General features: G+C 47.3%; 1 long non-coding RNA gene across 1 annotated transcript; it reads left to right on the top strand.

Moving 5' to 3' along the window:
- Positions 1-23: 23 nt before the first annotated feature.
- Positions 24-23,244, top strand: LOC311526840. Its single transcript, XR_014713174.1, has 7 exons — positions 24-47; positions 2,895-3,045; positions 5,001-5,037; positions 5,744-5,826; positions 15,886-15,992; positions 18,410-19,532; positions 21,714-23,244. It is a non-coding gene; the product is annotated as an uncharacterized lncRNA (long non-coding RNA).
- The last annotated feature ends 920 nt before the right edge of the window (positions 23,245-24,164 follow it).

Genomic DNA, 24,164 nt, shown 5'->3' on the forward strand with positions numbered 1-24,164 from the left:
TTGCGAAGTTTTTTCGGTTTCGGCGCCATTTTCGAGTGGACTCGGAGGTGAGGAGGGAGGGGGGGGTACGGGGAGCCGCCGGCCCGGCCGGGTTGGGGAGAGGGTTTCGGGGAGGGGAGCCCCGGGAGCGGGCGGGGGGGGCAGACAGCGACCCCCCGCAGGCCGGCGGCGAGCGGGTTAAAAACTTTCTAGGGGAAGGAAAGAAACCAAAAAACTTTTAATTTGCAAAAAGCCCCCAAATGCAGCGCCCCCCCCTCCTCAGCCGGAGGAACGGGGCCGGGGGGGGCATGTTTGGGTCGCACGGGTCCAGCGCCGCGGGAGGTGGGGGGCAGGAGGGCGCTCACCGGGTGTGGGGAGTAAACAAGTTCTTCGAGGGGGCAGCTTCGCAGCCGGTGATGCGGCGGGGGGGGGGGGGGGGAATCCTTTTTAACGAAAATTAGGTGCGTGCCGTGCAGAAGCCCCAATGGTGGCAAAGGGTTAAAGTGCAACTCCCCCTTGCACACTGGCCCGCTCGCCTCCAGCCCCGGGCTCCCCCCCCTTGCACACTGGCCCGCTCGCCTCCAGCCCCGGGTTCCCCCCCCTTGCACACTGGCCCGCTCGCCTCCAGCCCCGGGTTCCCCCCCCTTGCACACTGGCCCGCTCGCCTCCAGCCCCGGGTTCCCCCCCTTGCACACTGGCCCGCTCGCCTCCAGCCCCGGGTTCCCCCCCTTGCACACTGGCCCGCTCGCCTCCAGCCCCGGGTTCCCCCCCTTGCACACTGGCCCGCTCACACCCAGCGCCTCCAGCCCCGGGCTCCCCCCTTGCACACTGCCCCGCTCACACCCAGCCCCGGGCTCCCCCCCTTGCACACTGCCCCGCTCACACCCAGCGCCTCCAGCCCCGGGCTCCCCCCCTTGCACACTGCCCCCTCACACCCAGCCCCGGGCTCCCCCCCTTGCACACTGCCCCGCTCACACCCAGCGCCTCCAGCCCCGGGCTCCCCCCCCTTGCACACTGCCCCGCTCACACCCAGCCCCGGGCTCCCCCCCTTGCACACTGCCCCGCTCACACCCAGCCCCGGGCTCCCCCCCTTGCACACTGCCCCGCTCACACCCAGCCCCGGGCTCCCCCCCCTTGCACACTGCCCCGCTCACACCCAGCACAGCTTGCCCAACGCCCCGGCCCCAGTTGTTGACTCTCGGCCTGCGATCGATGCCCTCGCTATTGTATCAGCTAATGACGCAGTTGAGAAGTGACAGGAGACACTTTGTAACCTGCCTTCCCGGGGGGGCACGTGCGGCCTCCCCCCAAGCGAGGGGTGGGGGAGGGTCTAGGTTACAGACCGTTACAAAGTTGCAGGCCGCCGGGAGGGGACGGGTTAAAAAACGGGATGAATTAATTCGATCCAAGCAGTTGGAAAATTGCAAAAGAGATTGGGAGTGTAATTTGGCCGCGTGTGGACACGTTCAACCCAGGGCAGTTTCAATTCGACTTTTGTTTTCGGAACGAGTTTATGCGGAAACATTGCTAAACTAAACGTTTTAGGAGACTAGACCTGTAACGTGTTTGTATACATGTTACTGGTCATATACATTTTAATGCCGTTTCCCCCTTCCCACCCCCGGTCCATTTTTTCAAGTATATGCTTCTTGTTTTATTGAGAGGGAACGTCAGCAATTTTTTTATTGGCTTGTCAACAATACCAAAGTATTTTGTAATTAAATGACTGGATTCGGGATTAAAATCTAATTTAAATTGTACCGTTCTGCGTGTGAAAGCTTTTAACGTGCTTAAAACTGAGTTTTATAGTATTTTAAAGCTATTGTATTTTGTGGTATAAACCCTGTGATTCTGTTAACTTTTGTTTTGACAGGCTGGAAATGTGAAAAGGGACACTTTAATTTCTAGATCTAAGACTCCTACTCCCTCCCCAAATTCTGTTTTGAAAAATTTAATTTTCTAATAACTTCCAATGAGTAGCTATTTAATTTCTATTGTACTTTAACATTTAGTTTGAAAATACTATTGTATGTAATATTTTTATTTGTTGAGATGTCTAGTGTAATTTAAATGTTTAATTTATATTTCACATCTAATTTGGTATCAGAATAATTTTTTTAAAGTATTGCATTGTTTGTTACACATTAAACTTACTAAAAATTCCAGAATTAACATTATTTTAAACAATTTATTAGTGTGGAAAAGTTGATGAAAGATACTAGATTCTCATCAAAATATAAATACATGAATGTATATAAAGTAGTAGATTATTATCCATTTTTTCAAGTATATGCTTCTTGTTTTATTAAGAAGAATATTAAGACTGTCCAAAGTGCCAAATAATTGAAAGAAGGGGGGTGAACAAAAAAATCCCTAAGTATTTAACAGTTTTTACTGACCTGTGTCATACAGGAAATATGAATATCCTGGCAAGCTTGTGAACCTCTAAATCATGTTTTGGTTAGATGAGTTACTGTCTTTCTGTCTGTTTCCAGTGAGGAGAGCAATGTGTATAATTTGTGCATATTTTTAGGAAAATAATTTTCCAAAGCTAGAACAACAAATGTGCAAAATAAATATATATTTTTAAATGTACTGTTACATATACATACATAGGTGTGCCAACATCTATCTACCTTCAGCATAATCTGAAGAAATCAAAAGAATTTCATTGCTCACCATCTTTATGAATATTTAGTAACCCAAAAGAGACCATTTTTATAGAAACCTAGTAAAACAGTGAACTGCAAATACAGTAAATAGGAGGAAAGCTTTAGGTGGGCTTTAAGGAAACTGATCCAAATATGAAGAATATATTTACTGCATGCTCATTAGCTTTGAATGAATATTCATCTGACCAAAAAAAAAAAAAATCCATAGTTTTTCTTTCTGTTCTTAACAAATAAATATTTTAGGAGTTCAGGTTCCAGATCCTTACCGTATTATTTAAAACTGGATGAGATGATGGTGAAAGAAATGGAACCAAAAAGCACCGTACTGTTCTTCAATTCTGCAGTTTTGAGGAAAAACTGGATCCTGGGAATTTTACTGATGTTCTGAAGTACAGTAAGTTAGGATCTGATCTTACAGGCCTTGCAAGCACAAGTAGTCCTTTCTCACATGAATAGACTCATTTAAATAAATGAGACTAGTCATGTCAGAGTTTGCAGGATCAAGCTCTTAATTTTGTAAAACTAGAAGCTTTAATATTTTTATTAATCAAATGATTATGCACTTTATTGTAACAGTTTAGTATCCAATTTTCTGTTCCATTCTCAATACTACCTTAAAAGAGAAGTTAAGTACTTAATCATGTAACTTTTAAAGGTAGAATATGCCAAAGCTTAGGTTGCAGCTCAAATGTATTTATGTTCAAATAATGCTCTTTATTTTAAGAGAAATAGTAGAAGTTAATTTGTGGTGGTGAAAGGATAGATTAAGTACTTTCAGTACAGGTGCACTGGAAAAGATTAATATTTTATCTTCACCCAGTTTTATATATATAAAATTTTAAAATTATTTTGTTCACTTTTATATGGGTACTTTGCTACCCAGTAAGGAGTGCTTAGTAATGATTGTTGCACGACACTTTGCACGCAGATTAGTTTCACTTGAGATGTCTGTGCAAAGGAAAACAACTTCACTATGATACATCTATTAATACAGTGAGCTGTTAAATTAATAGATAGTAATTTCTCTTTACACATCTTCAGCTCAATCTTGGCAGTCTGCAAGTTGAACTGTTTAGGAAATTTAATAGTGAAAAACATGTGGCGGTTGTCAATAAAACATAGGCTATGTTTCTGCCTATTAAACACATTTGTGAATATTAATACCTTACACTGTTTAAATTCCATTGTTCAAATTAAAACAGATGAAAATGACTGACTTACGAGCACAGTCAGCTATGAACTATTTAAGTGGGTGGGACTCACCACTTCAGGTTTGTTTCATCACCATAGTCAAAATGAGTGGTGTCTTATTTGTTGGTTATCTATTTTCAGATTGCAATGAGGATGACTAGTTCTAAAGATTTTTTTAGAAAGTAAATGCTTTGTCTGATTCCCTTCCTCCCCGCGCCCGCCCCCGCCCCCCTCGGCCCATGGCAATATTTTAGTGTTTCTGCTGTGTTGGATGTCTCCTAAATAGCCATTTGATAGCTAATCTTTTTTATTTTGAGTATATAGGAAACAGTGAACTAATTGCCATAACTTGAGGGTGAGGGAAGGAATTTGCCCCCCATCCTGGGGGCATGTGGGTTGGGATTTGGGTTAAGGAAAGAAGGAATTTCCTGCCAGCCTCAGGTTCTTATTATGCCCTGAAATGTAGACTAAGCAAGTTAACAAAGTGGGGTGGGTGTCCGTCCGTCTCACCCTAATGCTTATATCTTTCAGTCCTTTTCTTTTTTTATAAGATACCCCCTGTTTTCTTTCATCGGTTTTGATTTTTAAGAGGTGTCTTCTTGTTTTGAAAGAGAATTTTCATATAACATCCCATTGTACTTTGGCAAGAAGCCACGGTATAGGTATTCTCCTAGGGATAGCATTACAGTGCACTTCTGCATATCCAAAATGCCCAGTTATCCAGAAATATTAATCAATCAATCATAGAATATCAGGGTTGGAAGGGACCTCAGGAGGTCATCTAGTCTTGCGCCTATATACATCACTGCCATAAATCTGTATCTGACCTGCAGAAATTTCTGCCTCAGTATTTTCTGGAGTTTAAATTATACCCACTGGGGTCTCCTGCTTGCTGGTAGAAAATACAGTAGCAAGTGACTTAACTGCTAAGCCTCAGTTTCAGTCTGTAAAATAAATGTAACGGAAGGTTGTGAGTCTCAATATTTTGTGAAGTGCTCAAAAAACGTTAGATACGTGAATGAGCTTTTTCCCTGTCTTACTTGCACAGCTGAGGACTGTATGAAACTAAAGAGACGATAAATGTTCTTCTGCGTTGCTTGAAGGGTGTTGCGAGAGAGCACTGTGGTGTTCACTCTATTTCTCCTCTCCCTCCCTCAGTCAAGAAGATGAGATTGCTGCCAGATGAAGGCATGAGGTACCTAGCATCAATTTCTGATCCCCTTCATTGAAGAGGAGATGAACTGTATTTAATGTTCTTGTTTAATGGTAGTAGATCTTTAAAATCAACATAAATAAGGGTTTTTCTTTTCTTCTGGTCTGTCCAACAAATCTGCTTCTATTGCTGTTGTGTATGAAGCAAATGTATGAAGTGGTGACACTTCCTTTTTCATCATATTTTTGTGTGGTATTTTTATTATGCATTAGGTTATAGAGCCCAACTCACCCTCATAACTGCCATTTCTTTCAATATGAATTCTACATAGAGAATTCATTGCATACAACCTTCCTAATATTACTGTACCTAATTCCATTATGCATGGATTGTGTATAATTTCTAATAAGCAAAATCCAGGCAACCAGTCTTCAGTGATCCTGGTATTATATAAATTATAGTACAATGATGAGAGAAGGGATAGATGTGCTGCAACACTGTTTAAATACTTTGTATTAGTGTATTTTGGAATGAAAGCATGAGTCCCCCTGCTCCCTCCTCCACACAACCCTCCCCTGCCAGTTAATAGGATGAGCACACATTGAAGCCTTTAATAGTCTTTGTCTTTAGGCCTAACTGGCAAAAAATTTGATTGCTGTTTGATTAGTCAGTGCACTATAATGTGTATCACCTGTCTAAGGTACAATCTGTTGGAACACTTTATAAACTCTACTTTGTTGTTTTCTAGTTCATATTGAAAAAGAAGTTAAATTGTGTCCCAAGAGAGTCATATTTTCAGAACAAACTGATGCATCATTGCGTTCAGTCAAGGTGAGTTGGAAAAGTGAACCTAGTATATCCAATAACTTTTCAAGTACCCTTAGGGCAGGGATGGGTAAACTACGGCCCGTGGGCCACATCTGGCCTGCCAGCCATTTTAATCCGGCCCTTGAGCTCCCGCTGGGGAGTGGAGTCTGGGGCTTTCCCTATTCCAGCACTCCAGCCGGGGAGCAGGGTTGGGGGCCGCTCTGTGCGGCTCCTGGAAGCAACAGCATGTCCCCCCTCTGGCTCCTGTGCACAGGGGCAGCCAGGGGGCTCCACTTCACATGCTGTCTCTGCCCCAAGCGCTGCCCCCGCAGCTCCCATTGGCTAGGAACCGCAGCCAATGGGAGCTGCAGAGGCAGTGCACAGCGGAGTTGCTTGGCCGCGCCTCCGCGTGGGAGCAGGAGTGGGGACATGCTGCTGCTTCCGGGAGCTGCTTGAGGTAAGCGCCGCCCAGAGCCTGCACCTCTAAGCCTGCATCCCAACCCCCTGCCCCAGCCCTGATCTCTTTCCCCCTGCCCTCCGAACCCCTTGGTCCCAGCCTGGAGCAACCTCCTGCACCCCAATCCCCTCATCCTTAGCCCCACCCCAGAGCCTGCACCCCAACCGGAGCACTCCCCCTTCCACGCACCTTCCTCACCAACCCAGAGCCCCCTCCCACACCCCAACCCCAATTTTATGAGCATTCATGGCCTGCCATACAATTCCTATATCCAAATGTGGCTCTTGGGCCAAAAAGTTTGCCCACCCCTGCCTTAGGGTCTAGCCTGGAGGTGCTGGATATATGGAATTCCTACTGAAGTGAACTGCAATTAACAGCAAGAGAGAGTCCTTTGCCAAAACTTCCTCAGGGAAGATGCTCTTAAGTTACAGTCTTTACTTCAGTACTGACTTATGCAAAGTACAAAACTGGCTATTTAAACCACAAAACAAAAAACCTAATTATACTGCATGAGATGATTAACAGCATTATACCCTTTGAGAGAATTGTTCTGATGGCTTGCATTGGTAAGAATGTTTTCTCATATCTATATTATGTTGTACATCTCTACTGGCCTCGTGTTCCTCTCCCAAATAACCCTATTTACATTGTGAAAACTGACTTCCTCTTTTCTCCAAGTAAGAGCTTGGTGGTAATAGATTGGCAGTGGCTTGGAAACGTCACCCTTCTTTTTAAAAGGCAGGATCTATTTGCCCTCTTGGTTTAGAATCTGATTTATTTTAAGGATTTTGAGAGTTCTGCACACCCAATCCCTTGAGATCATCATTCTATAACTTGAATCTCAATCTAGAATAAAAATGGAGTTCTAGAACCGAGGGCTTGTTTATTTTTGCTTATTAAACTAAACCACTTACCCTTTTGGGTATTATTTTATTTCTTCTCTCAAACAGACTAAGCAGGTACGGTCAAGCAAGATATTGTTAGAGAAACAGTACGAAAAAGGGTTAATAGCATTCACCCTTTGAGTTGTTTGGCCGACAAAGCCAGTATTCAAGTGAGAAAGCAAAATAGATCTGCTAGCAAAAAAGCATTAGTGTAAATTTTCATAAATTCAGCACAAACCATTAGAATTCCCATTTTAAAGTTCTGTTTAAAAAGGGGAGGGATAACATGGACCCCAAAAATGTATTCAGAGTGCTTAGCACAGGTGATAGCATACCATTGGTGGGAGACATCTCAATGCCATATGTCTAACACAGTTCCTGTTTTCTTCATGATGACAAGCCCTAAGAAGATGAGTTGTACGAACATATACCTGTTAGTACTGCTCCTAACTTATTTATCACATAACTGTGAAAATGTCAAAAAGAAATGCAAAGAAAAGTCAGGCCATCTGTACTGGTGCTTAGGCTAACTTGTAATTACATCTTAAGGTGCCACACTGAAGTCAGGGACCCCACAAAAAGACCTACTCGCACTCCTTCTCTTCTCCCTCCTTGCCTCTTCCAAAAGTGTGGTGTTCCCTATGTGCATAGGCAGGGAATGCTCTGAAAAATTTCAAGGCAGCTGTGATCATTTCTCATCGCTGATTCCATTCAAATTTGAAAGGGGAAATCTGAGCAGCATGAACCCTAAAAACAAATAGAAAAAGAGAAATATTTGCTTCAAATTATGCCCTGAAAGTGAATCTGAGGAATCTGGATCATCTAAATTGAAATACTTCAGGGAAATGGCAAACAAATACTTTAGCACAGGGCTTCTCTAGCGCGGGGTTGGGACCCCTCAGGGGGTTGCAAGGTTATTACATGGAGGGGTCATGAGCTGTCCGCCTCCATGCCAAACGCTGCTTTGTATCCAGCATTTCTAATGGTGTTAAATATAGTAAGTGTTTTTAATTTATGGGGGGGGCTTGCACTCAGAGGCTTGCTATGTGAAAGGGGTCACCAGTACAAACGTTTGAGAACCGCTGCTCTAACACTATAACTATTCCTTACACAGCTATCACTGCTTGCAAGAGCTCCTGATCCCAGTATATGCAGCGTGCGCACAAAAAAAGCTGTAGACCCGGGGTGGCCAGCCTGTGGCTCCGGAGCCACACGCGGCTCTTCAGAAACTAATATCCGGTTCCTTGCCTAGGCACCGACTCCGGGAATGGAGGGACAGGCGCCAACTTCCCAATGTGCCGGGGGGTGCTCACGGCTCAACCCCAGGCCCTGCCCCCACTCCACCCCTTCCCGCCCCCTCCCCTCAGCCTGCCATGCCCTCGCTCCTCCCCCTCACCTCCTGCATGCCCCGAAACAGCTGATCGGGCGGTGTGGGGAGGGAAGGGGAGGCGCAGGGGTGTGGGAGCTGATGGGGGGGCTGCTGACATAATACTGAGGCTCTTTGGCAATGTACATTGGTAAATTCTGGCTCCTTCTCAGGCTCAGGTTGGCCACCCCTGCTGTAGACTCTTGAGATTTCCCAATAGCCTATTTAAAAAGGCTGGAAAGGTAGAATGGAGCGGGAGCAGGAGACCTGGCTGGTCTGAAAATGTAGTTACCTGCAACAAGTCTACTGTGCATTTTGGGCAAACGAAGTAGGTTTTTTTATTTTTGTTTTTTAAAAAATGATTGCAGTCATGATACACTTGTATAACTACTTGCTCTCTTTTTTAGTTGCAGACTTTCTGGTAGAACAGAATTGAAGAACGTTTAACGTTTTGTAATAAGCGAATGTTACAAATGTCTTCATTGGATTGTATTGTGCTCTTCAGTACCTTTGTATCATGTTTAAAAATAGTCAAAATACCATTTGGAATTTCAACATTGTTGGGCTTTGAGGAGATGTAGCAGCACATCATGGTTTGTAGGGACAAGGAGATACAGACCATTCTGGGCTGCCTCATTACCTCAAGGATAGACAAGAAAGGGAGCTTCTGGGTGTCAGCCGTGGAAGCTATCACATTCTCATGTATCTCTTAGATCAGTTGAACAGGTATGTTTAGATACATTTTTGTACTGCTTTTACATGTACGCTTTCTTTCCAGCCTGCAAAGGTAGAGTATTGGTTTTATGCCTTTGGTGAATTTGCCTAAAATGGGTCCAGGGATTTGCGTTATTCTAACCTGTTGCCCCGATCACAGGCCATGTGATTGTTCAATATTTCATTACCTTCCAATATCCGTAATAGTCTATTAAGATGACGCTAAGTCATCTTTAATGTTGTGTCTTCAGTTGACTTATACCAGTTGCATGTTGCCTGAAGTAATCCTGCTTCCTGTTTTCTTCAACATTCTTTCCTCTGTTTAAGACAAATAAATTGTAGGTATTATGACAACCATCAGGGATTGTAAAAACGGCGTTCTGGAAGTCACAGAGACCTCTTCACAGTGGAAGCATGTCAGCAGTGCTGTAGCAGCACGTAAATACTGGAGTTTAGGATTGCCTAGCTGCTCTCCAGTATTGCATTGCTGCTTTAGTGAGGCTGGATGGTCATGCCTACGGCAGGAACCAGTGCTGTTGCTGCCAGCCTGTGGTGCCTAGGGCAACAAAACAACCTTATCGCACTGTTAAATGTGCAGAGATGCTGTATGATCAGGTTTTTAAGAGGGGTATTAAGAGGTTTCCTGGTCTGTAGATGTGACTTAAGAACAAAATAATATGAAGGTGGGAAAAATTGTTCTTGAGCTGTGTATTATTTAATGGGCTAGTGATGCCGGAGAGGGAAGCAAGAGGCATTTGAAGGATGGGTAGGGAGAGAGCTGTTTGCAGAGCTCATTCACTTCACTGTCTGAACAGCGGGTATCTTAATGCGGTTTATTAACAGCAGCCCCCAGATTCCGAATGTGCTCCAGGTGACACGGGTCCCGTAGAATAAGAACCCAAGGAGCGTTGGCTGGGTAGGCCATGGGCCAGCTGCACGAGCACAGGACGAGGGTCCCGCTGGCAAGGGCCAGCTGCTGGGGCTGGCTCGTGTCTCGCTGAGGGTGGGCAGAGCCATGGGTGCTCACCTGGTGGAGCCGTTCCCTGAGCTGTGGGGCTGGGGGGTTATCGCAGACCCACCTCTCAGCCTGGCCCCTACTTGCTAAGAATAAAAGCTGCAGTAGCCAGGGCCCGGGACTGGCCTGGCTCTTCCTTGGAGGTGCTGCGGTGGGTTAGACTGGGCAGTAGCCCCAAGGGAGGGTAATGTCCATGCTCTGGGGTGGCTCACGGGGGGCTTGGGTAGGCATCATCTGCTATAAGGTGGGGTGGGGGGCTGAACCCTAGAGCTGTGCCAAGGTGCCAGCTGGCTCTTCCCTGGAAGTTGCTGGGGCTCAAAAGCGCCTGCGGGGGCGGACGCTGCCTGTGGGCGCAGTGTCCCGGCCCGCTGGGGAGACTACCTGGGAAGACGGGGCTGCGAGCTCCCCCGGAGCCGCCCTGCAGCTGGGGGGGTGGTCCGTACCGGGATCGGTTCCTGGGCCAGGCTGTTAACGCCAAATGCCCCGAGCGGCCGGGGTGGCGGCTACGCCCCCGCCCGGCCGCGCTGCAGCGCCCCCGGCCTGGGGCCCCCGGTCTCGCCGCGGGGCCCTGCAGCGCCGCCCGAAGCCGGCAGGGGGCCGGGCGGGCGAGCGAACGCGTGTCCCGGGGAGCTCGGCGCGGCCTCCCCGGAGCTGCCGGCTCCCAGCCCGCTCTGCCCATCAGCCGCCCTGGGGGCCCCCGAGCCCGGCCGGGAGCTCCCCGGCGCTGCGTCCTTCCGGCGGCACCTGCAGGGGTCCTGCCCCGGGGGCGCTCGGCCGAAGCGCGGGCCCCGCGCCCGGTGGGCGCCGGAGCTTCGGGCAAAGGCTCTGCCGGGGGCGCCCCGCGCGGCAGCCGGGGTCCGGGCGGCTGGGACGGGCCGGCCCCGGCTCCCCGGGAGTCTCCGCCAGCTGCGCTCCGCGCCCGCGGCAGGGGGCGGTCGCGCCGGCTCCGGCGGCAGGTCCCGGTTCCGCTGCCCGCCCGTTCACACTCGCCACGTGCTCGGCGCCGCTGCGGGGTGCCGGGGGCGGTCGGGGGGCGCGGCTCGCTCAGGCTGGAGCCGCTCCGGCGGGCAAAGCGGGCGGAGATTTGCGCGGAGCCGGCGGCGGGTCCGAGGCAAAGGGGCCCCCCTCCAGCCGGGGTTCGAGCCCGACCTGACGCTCCTGGGGGAGAGGCGCCGCCCGCCAAGGCGGGCCCGGGCGGCGGGAGGCCCCGGGCGTGGGGGAGCCCGCGAGGGACGGGACGGGACAGCCCCGATGGCAGAGACGTCGGGCAGGATCCTGCCCTAGGCGCTCAAATCTTGAACCCTGAGCCCGGCGCAGGCTGCGACCCGCCCGCGGCTTGCTCCGGGCTGCACCGCTCTGATTTGCAGCACCCAAGGGGGCTCTCGCCTCGCCTCGCCTCTCCAGTCCCCCCGGGGAGCGGCCAGTGCTGGAGCTCCGACGGGCGCTGCGATCCCTGCCCCGGGCTGTTCTCAGAGTCCGAAGGTGGAGAGCAAAGCAGGGGCCGGCGCTTCCGAGGTGCAGGCGGGTGAAGCTGGGAAGTTTCTGTCGAGGAGGCGGGAAGGCCCGGGGAGCGGAGGGTTTGGGTGAGCAGCGCGTCGGAAAGAAAAGGCAGCAGCCTCCTCCCAAGTGCAAGCCCTCAATAGCAGTCAGGGCTGCTCAGTGCCTCTGAAAATCGGGACCCCTCTTAGGCACCCGTATTTGAAAATTTGGTCAAGTGTTCAGTCCTAAGAGCCCGTCTCTGGTAAAGTCCTCTTCAAGTCCATGGACATTTTGCCAGTACAAGCTGTGTGGCTGGGGATGAGGGATAGGTAGAGAATAACTCAGCTTGGCTTTCAGACCCCAGGGAATATTTGCTGGGCTGGCAGAAAAATACCGTTTATCACAGAGAGTATATGAGATCTGGAGCCAGATCCTGCAACCTGCCTTCTCAAGCCCGTTTTATGTAGCTATTTTTTGAAGCACCCTAGCCATTCACCTTTCAGGAGCAACTTGTTGCAGTCTTTCACCTTCAACCTACCAATACCTTGCCCAGCACCTCTCAACCCTCCATGGTTCCTAGGCTTCCCATCTGGCATGATGCTTTTACCTGTAGCCAGCAGGGCAGCATCTGAGCACTTCCCATGAGTGCATTAAGTAATGTGAGTAGCACCTGTGATTGATGGTTCTTTCCTCTCTTTTTCCCATCCTGTCTGTTGGAAAGTGATTGGTCACAAGAGGAGCTGGTCCCCTTGGTGGTTTGCGGCTCTGAGAAGGGATCTCCCCTTGCTAGGGTGGGGAAAATCACAACTAGCTCTTTAACCTCCAGGCTGGGGTCAGCAGACAGTTACCAGTGAGAGGTCCAGCTGCTACAGGACTCCCACTCAGTGCAGTCGCCCACTTGTCCTCAATTAATTCATTTGTCAAAGACAAATGTTCCCTGCTTCTTTGCTGCAGCGTGGGTACATCATTCCAGCAGAGCAGCTTTGCCATTCTAACGTCTCACAATTCAACCATTTCTTTCTCAGGCTTTAAGATGGGTTGGCTAAGTTCTAGCTTTGCATATTAACATGAGAAAGAGAACAGGGATTTTCTAAACCTCCCGCAGCTTCCAACAAACACACACTTATGACAGTTTTGTAAATTCTCTTTGGTTTTTCCTTTAGTCATTTCTGAAGAAACCTAGCCACATACTAATCATGAAAGTCAAGGTAAGCAATGCAGTGAGTTCCATAAGTGAAATTGATAAGGCTGTTGAATATACAGAGGATGGCTCGTCTTAACTGGGTCATACTTTCTTGATGTGTATCACAGTAGCACCCAGACATCACCATCAGGGTTGGGGCTTTGTTGTATTTGCTGTTGTACAGACGGACAAAAGAAAGAGCCCCTGCCCTGAAGAGCTTATGCAGCCTAATCTTTCCTGCTGGATTTAGATCTGTTATCCACAGTTTACATTTGGTTCCCTCTGCAGAGTACAGCCCTGAAGCCAGCCAAAGAACCCATTCCTACAAATTATCCATATTTATACGTAGTGCACAGGAACACAGAGCCTGCAGTGTAGCTGAGAGCTAACTGGTGATGTTACTCCTCCAAAGGAAATGGTGATTTGCTCAGGGTCCTCCTTTGTGGGAGGGTAGCTGCTCTTTTACGTTGGCTCACAATCTGAGGGGCTTCTTGGATCTCCAAATCCTATGCTCAGACTAGCATTTGCTGGAGCTGCTCTTTAATCACCTGCACTTGACAAGAAGGTTGCAGCCTTTTCTTTCAGAGGCACCGCTCATCCCAGCCATCCACTCCTTTTGGGAGCGTGAAGCTGAAATATGGCAACCTTCCAGTAGAGAAACAGCAGAGGGCACGGGTCTAGTGGCTTGAAGGGAGGGCCTGTGAGCCTGGATAGGACCCAGTTTAAGTTCCACTGTGGAATTGGCTCATGGGTCTGAGGGTAAAGCCTTTCTAACCCTTTAAAAACGTGTATGGACGTGTTGTGCGAGAAGACGGATCTGCCGCTCACCAGCAGATGGAACGCTGAGATCATCACTAGATGAAACTTGTTAGATGCGAGGGCCAGACCTTGTTCCTTCAGATGGAGCAGGTTTTCCAGCATAGATTGAAGGGAAGACTAAACGGAGAAACGTTTCCATTTAGCCAGGTAAGTAGCCCTGATGGACTTGTTCCTAACAGGCTTGCTCCTCTGAGTTCAACCATGGAGCTTCCACATGGTCAGGTCAGGGCCAAATTAATCTTTTATGGGCCCCAGTGCCCACCCCCTGCTCTGCCCAAGCTCTGTCCGGGCTCAGGCTCTTCCCCCCAGAGCCCCGCCTGCTGCTTGCCCAGGAGGGGAGGGTGGGAAGAAGTAAGCCCAGGAGAGGGCAGAGCAGAGAGGATTGGCGCCACAGTCTGGGTGATGGGGCCCCTTCTTACTATCGGCCTGGCACGACTGTAAACTTGGTACTGGGTCAGGTGAAAGGCCCCGAGGTTTGGGTGAAGTAAACGTCTGTGGTCTTGTGAGATCAGATCTGGGCGGGGCAGGCGTGGCAGCGGGGGTGCTACTGACAAGTCGAATAGCCGGCCGAACCAGCGCAGACAGCGTGGTATGGTTAACTTTCATGTGTCCAGCGATTTTGACGGTACTGATGCAGTTCCACTCCTGGAGAATCAGTCTGGAAAGTAAGAGATAAATTGGGAGAATGTTCAAAGGCATAAAGGGCAGTTAAGCACCCATCTCCCAATAGAAGTGGGTGGGATCTAGCTACCTTACCCTTCTGTGACTTTTGAAAATTCCCTTTCAGTCCAAGATGGGCCAAAGCGGTGGTATAAATGTCCCTCTATAATGATGTTAGATTATGAATCAGAAACTGAGGGAGCTGCTGTAATATAATCAGTACTTGCAAGGCTTTCATATGAAAGCAACAGCTTGATTGTTCTTCAGGACACAGTTACGGGGGGGTAGTTAAGAAGTGCTTGTGAGAGAGTCTAAATATTTAATTTTCTGTGAAATAAAGCTGAAAAATGCAAGTAGTTCTAACTGGAAGACCACAATCACTAGACAAAAAGAAAAGGAGGACTTGTGGCACCTCAGAGACTAACAAATTTATTAGAGCATAAGCTTTCGTGAGCTACAGCTCACTTCATCAGATGCAATCATTAGACAGGTTAGCAGTTAAAATTCAACATGTCAAACATTGGGTTAAAGCTATGCTGATAACTTTAGAATCCAGTTTCAAAGGCAGAAAATGTGCTGAGAGCCATGGCAGGCACCATTATGGTAAGAGATGTGTAAGTGTAGCAGAGTGGTTGGCAATGATTTCACAGTAGGTGAATCATGCCATAAAGATAAGGGGGTTGACTCTTCCTCACAGTGCACATGGGAGAAGTCAACAGGATTACTTGCATGAAGTAAGTGGTCTTTAGTCTAGGCTGTAATAATCTTTAGATATATTTTCCTACTCAGATTTGTGGTTGAAGTGAAATAGCTTATTCTTTACATACAATGTCTGACTGACAGAAATAACATAATACCACATTCATTATTTAAAAGCTTTAGTTTAAAGCTTGTAAATTACCACCCTAAAACACTTTTCAAATATGTGGCATAGTGTTAATAAATCAAGTTAAATAATGGATAAGCAGAAACCTTCAGAACGGTAAGGGGGGATGTAATTCTCTTCTTTACACACACACACACACGCTCTTCAAGTATTATAATTTAGATTAACTCTTTCACTTTACATTGCTAGTCTTAATACTATTGAGTGTAAACTCTGGTAATGCCACAAAGCTGTAAGTATTGCTTACAGTACAATAGTGAATCAAAATAAATGCACACATTTGGGACTTGATTTTATAGAGGCCTCACCTGACAATTTTGCAGGCACAGTTTTGTGCCCCAAATTAGTTATAGGTACAAATTGTAGTATTTGGACATCTAGCTACCTAATTGCAACAGCAAATCAGGCAGATATGTCTAGCCTTTAATTTGCATTTGCAAAATAAGAAACTTTTTGAAAATCAGTCACTGTGAAAAACGTATTTCCCTGCTAGTCATTTCACTTGAACATAGCAAACAGAACTGACCAATTTAAAGTGGAATTAGTCAGAAAAGTGATTAAGTAATTCTGAATTTCCATATTTCTTCATTACTTGCACATCAGATTTGTTTGGTTTTCAGGTCAAAGAATGTTTTGAATTGGTAGTCCTACCGATTGGGTCCGGATTTCTTAAATAATCACCAGTGATAAGACTCTGCAATCAGAACTTGACAATTTCGTTCAACAGGTAGGAGGCAAAATCTATTTGAGTCTTCTACAGCTGTAGTTGTTTCACAGCATTAACTCAAGCAACAAATATATCAGCAACTGTGACAAACACAGGGAAGAATGTGGTGCCATTTTTATCATCACTTTTCTGACCATGGCCAAACTTTAACTGGTAAACTAAAGCTTTACATTTTAAAGTTAACTCACATGGAGTCTAAATGTTACAAAATATAAGGGTCCTTTTAGGTCGCTACGTCCACTTGCTGCAAACACTCAATGTAGTCTACCCCTAGGGGATGTTACAGGGTTAAAGTGATATTACACTGGTGCTGAACAAAAAGGAGAAGAAGCTGTAAGAACTCTGAACAAGCAGGCAATTTTGGTAGATAAATCAAGCCACCAGGAAATATTGTACCATAGTTAGTACGCTACGGCCCTCATCAAAACCAATTTAACGGAAGATGTTTACCCAATTAACATGGCAAGTCTCTATCTAAAAGAATAGTGCATAATCGAGTGGAAGCATGATTTGTCAGAAATTAGATGTTAGATAGCTATTGTCAGAGTGGAGGTGTTAGCTGCCGTGAGCACAGCAAATCAGGAGAACTGTTACATCAGGATAGCTCACTCACGGGTATTATTTATATACTTGTAACTTCACCGTGAAGTAGGCACCGTACAGACACATAGGACTATATATAATACCTGCTTCAAAGAACTGAAGGTATTTCTAAGCATAAGAATATTTGTGCGGTCACAGCAAGGAAAACGTAAGGATGTGTTTCTGGGCCTTTGTTCTGTTGAAAGGGATGGAATGGAAACCCTTACCCATATTTCTGTAAAAGAGAGTTCTTCAATCCATGGGTCGTGACCCAGTAAGGTGCTGGGTCGCCTTGCTGTGAGCAGCACCGCCAACCGGGCCGTTGAAAGTCCCGTCGATAGTGCTGCCCGGCTAAGGCAGGCTAGTGCCTACCTGTTCCGACACCGCGCGGTGCCCCGGGAGTGGCCAGCACCAGGGCTGGCTTCTAGGTAGGAGGATCCACGGGTCCACACTCCCGTTGTCTGGGAACTGGCCAATGGGAACGGGGGGTTGGGGGGCAGTGCCTATGGGCAAAAGTCACACCGCGCCACTTGCGCGCCTCCACCTAGGAGCCGGACCTGCTGCTGGCCGCTTCTGGGGCACAGTGCGGTCCGCGGTGCACCCTGGCTGAGCCGCTGGAGGTAAGTCCATGCCTGTGCCCCAATCCGCTGCCCCAGCCCTGAGCCCCCCCCCAAACCCAGAGCCCCTCCTGCACCCCAACCCCGTAACCCAGCCCAGAGCCCTGTCCCCCTCCCACACTGCAACCCCCTGCCCCAGCCCTGAGTCCCCCCAAACCCAGAGCCCCTCTTGCACCCCAACTCCATAACCCAGCCCAGAGCCCTGTCCCCCTCCCGCACTGCAACCCCCTGCCCCAGACCTGAGCCCCCCCCCAACCCAGAGCCTCTCCTGCACCCAACCCCTCATCCCCAGCCCAGAGCCCTGACCCCCTCCCACACCTCAACCCCCAGCCCAGAGCCCCTTCCCACACCCTGAACAAAGTGAGAGTTGATCCAGCATCATGTTTATGAAGAGCTCATGGTCACAGTGCTGCGGCAGGCTGAGCTTATATAAGAAAAGGCCTTGCCTCAGGAATCTTTGCTTTTATACATAGTTTTTTCAATACTTGTCTTTGATTTTAATGAGCGTATGTGCATTAATCAGGTGGAACAGTCCCAATACAGGTTTATAAAAAATAGTAAGTCTGATGCCATGGAAACGTCATAAACTCGTGCAGTTGTATGGCTGTGGAATAAGATTCTTCAATTTGTCTTAGTGATCAGTTTATAAAGTTGCAAACCTGAGGTTCTTTATGATAGGTTAATGTACATCCCACTACGTCACTTCCATTTAATTGCTGGGTTTAGGATGTAGGATCTAGACAAGATGATCTGCCACTCACGGTTTTGCTAGTCTTTGATCTAGACTGAATACCAAGCGACACCCAACGTCCGCTGCTGCTTATTTTAACAAGGTTATGTTCTGAGATCCATGTTAGATTCCCCCCCATGTGCCAAACTGTCTCATTGTCCTCCAGTTCCTTCGATAATACTCTCCTTTGCTGGGATACCTATAACCTTCCCCCCCCACCCCACACACTTGACTGTGGTTAGGCTCCTGATGCGCTGATACTGTTGTCTATCATGCTGACCTATCTTGTCTCATTGCATTCCCCCATCTACCTGTCTGTATCCATCTGTTATCTCTTGTCTTATACGCAAGTTTGTAAGCTCTTTGGGACAGAAGCGCTTTTTGTTCTGTGTCTGTGCAGTGCCTAGGATGCTGGGAACCTGGTCCATGGCTAGGCAATACGGGTACACAAATAATGATTATTAATTGGGCCTTATTCCTTGCATCAGTGGGGCTGGAAGTGCTGCAAAAGTGCTTGGAAAGAGAGTGAGGATGCAAGAAGTGCCTCCTTTTACTAACAGTACCGCCTCTGCTGAGACCAAGAGGGCATCCTATCCAGTTTTCTCAGGCTGGCATGACAGTGTCCATGACATGAAACCATGAGAGCTGCAAAGTGAGATACAGCATCACGGCTTAAAGATGTGGAAGGCCCACAAGCATCAGGCAAAACAGAATGCAAGTCAGAGCTAATAACAATAAAGCCGAGCCCTCTACAGCAAGACTCCAGTGAACTATTCACAGAGTAAGTGGTGAAGGGTCTGCTGGATGCAGTGGTAACTGCAGGGGTCTTGGAAATTAACTCACTGTAAGAAAAAGAAAAAAAAAAAAGCACAACTTGAAACCTTACTTTTCTGGATTGAAAACTGTCAAGTATCATGAAAGCGGCAGACTGCACTTACCTTACAGAGTCCCGCACGTATGAGGGAATGGTTTTCATGCTCAAATAACAAAGGAGGGTATTAAAAACTCCTCAAAATACAATTCAATATTCAAGTTCAATATAAGTCTCTACATAAAAACTATCCAGTATCTCGGGTCTCAGTTTATGCTAAACCAAATAAGAGCATGCCTATAGCCTTACCCATAAAATGAAAACAATTACCTTTGAGTGTGCATAACTGTCAGGAGGTGTATCAGATATGCAGAGAGGGGAGCGTGGAAGATGCACAAAGGCTGGTGCTCTGTAGCAGACAGAAAAGCTAACTAACTTGTGCTGTTACTAGCCAAAAAAGTTACAAAGTCATATACTGCACATGGCATTCTAATACTAAATAATGTTTCCTTGTCAAATCCCTGTAAGTAATTTTTGGTGTGTTTGGGACAGGGAGGGGGGAGAGAAGGAAGAAATGCCAAGAAGAGATGTTTAACGGACAAATGTCTGACAAATAAATATATTGCAACATTTTTTAAAGGTGACCCTTAGCACCTGAGTCTGCCGGAGGGTCTGTAGTGCACAATGAAGCCTACTTGTCACTGGGTGGCAGCAGCAGCTTCTAAAGTGGAGTGGTTAGACACCAAATTGAAAAGTACTTGGCAGCCAATGTTATCTGGGGGAGAATCATTCCTTGGAAGGTAAATAGCCTCCGTTTTGCCCTAATGCTATTTGCAGTTGTACACTGAAGATGGGCTTTTCAGAGGGGCTCCATGTTGGCCTAAATCTGTTCCCATTTCAGTCAGTGGGAGTTTCACACTCTCTCGAGCAGAGTTAGGCGGACACGGAGCCCTGTGAAAAGCCTGACCAAATGCTTGAGCACGTTTACAACAGGCACTGTTCAGCAGAGGGCGATCTCCTCTACCAAATGCAGGGTCAAGACGAAAACCTCCGAGACCAGGGGTCGGCCACCTTCCAAAGAAGAGCCATTTTTTGGTTTTTGCCTTTGATCAAAATATTTCGAGAGCCACATCACACGCAAAGCTACTTGTAGAGTTAGAATTGATCAACTAATAATAATTGAGCATATTAAAGTTATTACTACTCACCAATCCTTTTTTTTTTTTATTGAAGGTAATTATCTGATCTATTTTATTTCTGGTGTTAGACTTTTTACACTGTTGGATGTTGGAACATACTAGTAATGGCTGAGCACATCCTTTCCTTTTCACAAGAAATTCCAAGAGTTTTATTGGTAGACAACAGTTGCCTTGGTAATGAGCTGTTTGAATTTGATTATAAACAGCAGGTGGCTCTGGGCTGAGGCAGCGGATTGGGGTGTGGGGTCTGGGAGGGAGTTTGGTGCAGGAGGGGATTCTGACCTCGGGCAGGAGGTTGGGGTGCTGGAGGGGGTGCAAGGTGCAGGCTCTGGCCGGGAGGCACTTACCACAGGTGGCTCCCATCTGGCAGTGCAGTAGGGCTCAGGCAGGCTGCCTGCCTGCCCTGGCCCCACGCTGCTCCCGGAAGCGACTGGCATGTCTCTGCGGCCCCTGGTGGGGGTGGAAGGCAGCTCTGCGTACTGTCCTGACCCCAGCACCGTCCTCACAGTTCTCATTGGCTGGGAGCCAACCAATGGGAGCTGCAGGGGTGGTGCTTGCGGGCACAGACAGCGTATGGAAACTCGCTGTCCCCCTCCCCTCAAGGGGCATGCCAGCAGCCAGCCAGCCGCTTCCGGGAGTAGCATGGGGCCAGGGCAGGCGGGCAGCCTGCTTGAGTCCTATTGTGCTGCCAGCTGGGAGCCGCCTGTGGTAAGCGTCTCCCGGCCAGAGCCTGCACTTCGCACCCCCCTCAAAAAACGGCTGCCCATAAGGGAGCAGCCAAAGTGGTGCATGTAGCTCCGGAGCCGCAGGTTGCCGACCCCATCCCGGACCCGAAAGAGCAAGGTTGAAAAAGTTAACAGCATTTACTGCACCCACGCAATGTAATAGACTCTGGAGTAAAGGTGTTTAAACATCTGTCATATAAAATAGAAAAAGCTACCACAGAAATAATCAACATTCCGATGGAAACCGGTGACTGGTTACCACTGACAGAACAAGAAAAAGAAATGGGGCCAAATTCTGACCCCACTGATATCCTGTGGCAATCCCAACAACAGAAGGTGTAAACTGGGCAGTGGACAGGTTGGGGACTAATTAGCTAATTGCAAAGGCCAATTTACCATGGATACGTGTGGTAAAAGTTGGACATAGATGTGGAGTTAAAAAGGGACCTAGCAGGACACTTGCTGTGTATTTGGTTCTTTTTCTGCTGCAGTTGTGAAAGGAAAAAAAAAAAATCAACACCGGGCCCTCTCACAGGAAGTGGTTCTCTCCTGGGAAGAGGCCCTTCCTAATGCCACAGTTTATAGTTCACCAATATGCAACTGATTGACAGCAAACTGAAGACACTTGACAATCACAGCAGGTTTTTTTCTGATTGTAGCTGGAAGGGGAGAAGCCAAGAATCACTTTTTGTTACTTAAATAATAGCAACTGCAAGGAAGGGAAGGATCCAGCTACAGCTGAACGAACAGACACTGGCGGCCGAGGGCCCGCTGCCAGTCCTACTTTCATTTTAGTGTAATACTAGAGAGGTTTTTCAGCATCAGTGACTGATTAACTCAGAGCAGAGTCAAGTTTAAAGAAACCTGTCCACCCTAGCCATCCAAAGTAGCTTTTTCTTCACCCAGCCTGACAGTGGCAGCAGATACTTTTGTTACCTGACCACTGCCAGTACATTCCCTCCCACAGCAGCTCCCCTAGTAAAAAAATCACTCACCTTTATCTCTGTCCTTTTCTTTGCCCCACTCTTCACATGGTTCCTCCTGTCTTCATTTTCAGGCCTGCAACAGTTGTGACCATGGTGGATCCTGGTACCTTTACAGAGTCAGGAAGCTATCGCAAAACAAAAGTGCTACCTTCTCCTTTCACTAATAAAAGAGGGTACCCACACTTTTGAAACCTGATCCTGCAAGGTGCAATTGGGAATGAGCAATTTGCCCCACACAAGAACAGTCCTTTGGTGAACCCTGGGCACCTACTTAGTAGCATCAGATAGCACTGTTGATCTACTAATATAGAAACATAAAGGGACTTTAGTGCATAATTTAAGATGCAATGCAACTAATGTCTAGTTAATCAGTGAAATGTACAATTACAAGGCAATTTAAATGTTTTTGTTTGGCTGGATCCTCAGACAGTAAATTTTCTATTGCAATATTATACAAAGATGAAACTGAATGAACTGCAAGCACTCAAACTGTATCAAGGCTTTTAATCAAGCTTCATCAATGTGTTCTCTAGAATATTTTTAGTTCAGCCTCATTAATGCTTTATTTATCTAGCCTACTTTAAGCTTCACATAATAACAAAGATGGTGAAAAAACCAAAGTTCCACACAACAGAATTGTAATTTGTAGAATTTAGGCAGCTAAAATAAATATGTTCCATGGTTTGAATTATCCAGTGTAAAATTACAAATGCATCAGGGATTGCGTATCACCTTCTGTAAGCATTCAAAACCAAGCATTTCCCCCCCAGTAAAGACATGGCTCCTGTAAATGAAGCAGGTCAAGTGTCCCTGTGCCAGAACAGGTGGTCCCAGTTTGGCCAATTCAAGAGGATGGGGCAGCATCTGGGGCTATAATAAAAATCAGGGAGACTCTAAGAAAGGGAGACCTGGAGAGTCAGGGCTGTCTGAGGGTCAAGTCAGGAAAGAGGCAGGTGAGAGCTGCCTGGAAGTGAGTGGTTGGCAGGTGAGAGCTGCCAGAGCCAGGAGACAGTATGTGGCTCCTGGGGGAAAGCAGGAGAGCAGCAATGGGGATTTCCAGCTGACCTCCCCAATCCAGGGCCAGAGGGGGGGGAGAGCAGCAGAGGGGCTTATCTGCTGCCACCTCCACACTGGAGAGGTGGACCCAGGTGAACGTGAGAGCCAAGGGAGTGAAGGATGCTTCTCTGGTAAGATGATCTCCAAGCACTGAGACGGGGGAGGGGGTTTCCCCACTGGGAAAAGTGGGGTTTTAGGGACTACTTACACTGGTTGTGAGAAACGGCCTTTTGTTGGAGATTATTTGAACTATGTTTTGGGACTAAACCAGCCCCAAGGAGGGGTATTAAGCAAGAGAGCCTGAAGTGGAATTACAGGGAACTCAAAGTGGAATCTGATGCAGCTGAGCCTGCTGTACCACAGCCTCCCATAGGAGGGCGCTCAAGGCAGGGCTACCCTATGACAAATGTATATTTGACTTACAGAAAGAGAGAATTTAAACTAAAAAAAATGCAACTCAACCCCCAGTCCTTTATACCCGGACTACAGAGTAAATGATCTTCTATTTCTTTTCAGGCAATGACTATGTAATTTGTATCAATGTAGTACATTTTAATGTTTAAAATTAGACTGCAGTAATTCAGAAGTGTTCTGAATTATTGCAGTCTAACCTAGCTAGGACACAATAGTGTACAATGAAGTTTCTTACTGTGAACAATATTTTTAATATAAATAAACTTTTAAATCAGAGCACTGCTTCTGAAGGGTAAACAAAGTTCATCTGTGATGTATACAAGATTTTATATATGAAGTCCAAAAAAGAAGGGTCTCTTCCTTCCCAGAATTTTACATACTGAGAAACTAAACAAAGCATTGTTCAGAACAAAATGTTTCACAACCGTTATAATTTATCAGTCCACACATCACACTGGTTTTTAAAGCCTACAGGCTGCTTGATCCTATGGAAGAACAGTTCTGTGGTTAAGACAGTTTAATGGAAGTCAAGAGGACTAGAGTAATTCCCAGCTTTGCCACACCTCCTGCATGACCACGAGCATGGCACTTAAGATGCATCTAAGCTGCAGCCAAGGGTATAGAAGTACCCAGGCTTGCTTTACCCCAGCTAGCTTGCCTAAAAGAGTGGGGAGGATGCCATGGTGCCAGCTTCAGCTTGCTTGACCCTCTCTGGATATGTCCTTGTTTATGCAGCTTGGGCCGCCATAGTCTCACTGCTATTTCCGGGGAGCTAGCTGGATTAAAGCCAGCGCAGGTACGTCTACGTGAGCTGCAAATCCCACCCCTGGCTGTAGTGTAGGCGTACCCTTCATCTTCCTATGGCTCTGCTCCCCATCTGTTAGGGGTATTGTGAGGATAGCAGACTCATCACTTTGAGGCACTCAGACGCCACAGTGATGGGGTGTATACAAGTACCTAGAGAGACAGAATACTTCAGGGCCTAATCCTACAATGTGCTAAACATCCTTGACTCTCACTTTTTGTCCTTTATCAAGGTAGGTACATCTATG

The sequence above is a fragment of the Lepidochelys olivacea genome, assembly GCF_965140295.1.
Source record: "Lepidochelys olivacea isolate rLepOli2 genome assembly, chromosome: 9".
In the NCBI taxonomy this organism is placed as follows: domain Eukaryota; kingdom Metazoa; phylum Chordata; order Testudines; family Cheloniidae; genus Lepidochelys; species Lepidochelys olivacea.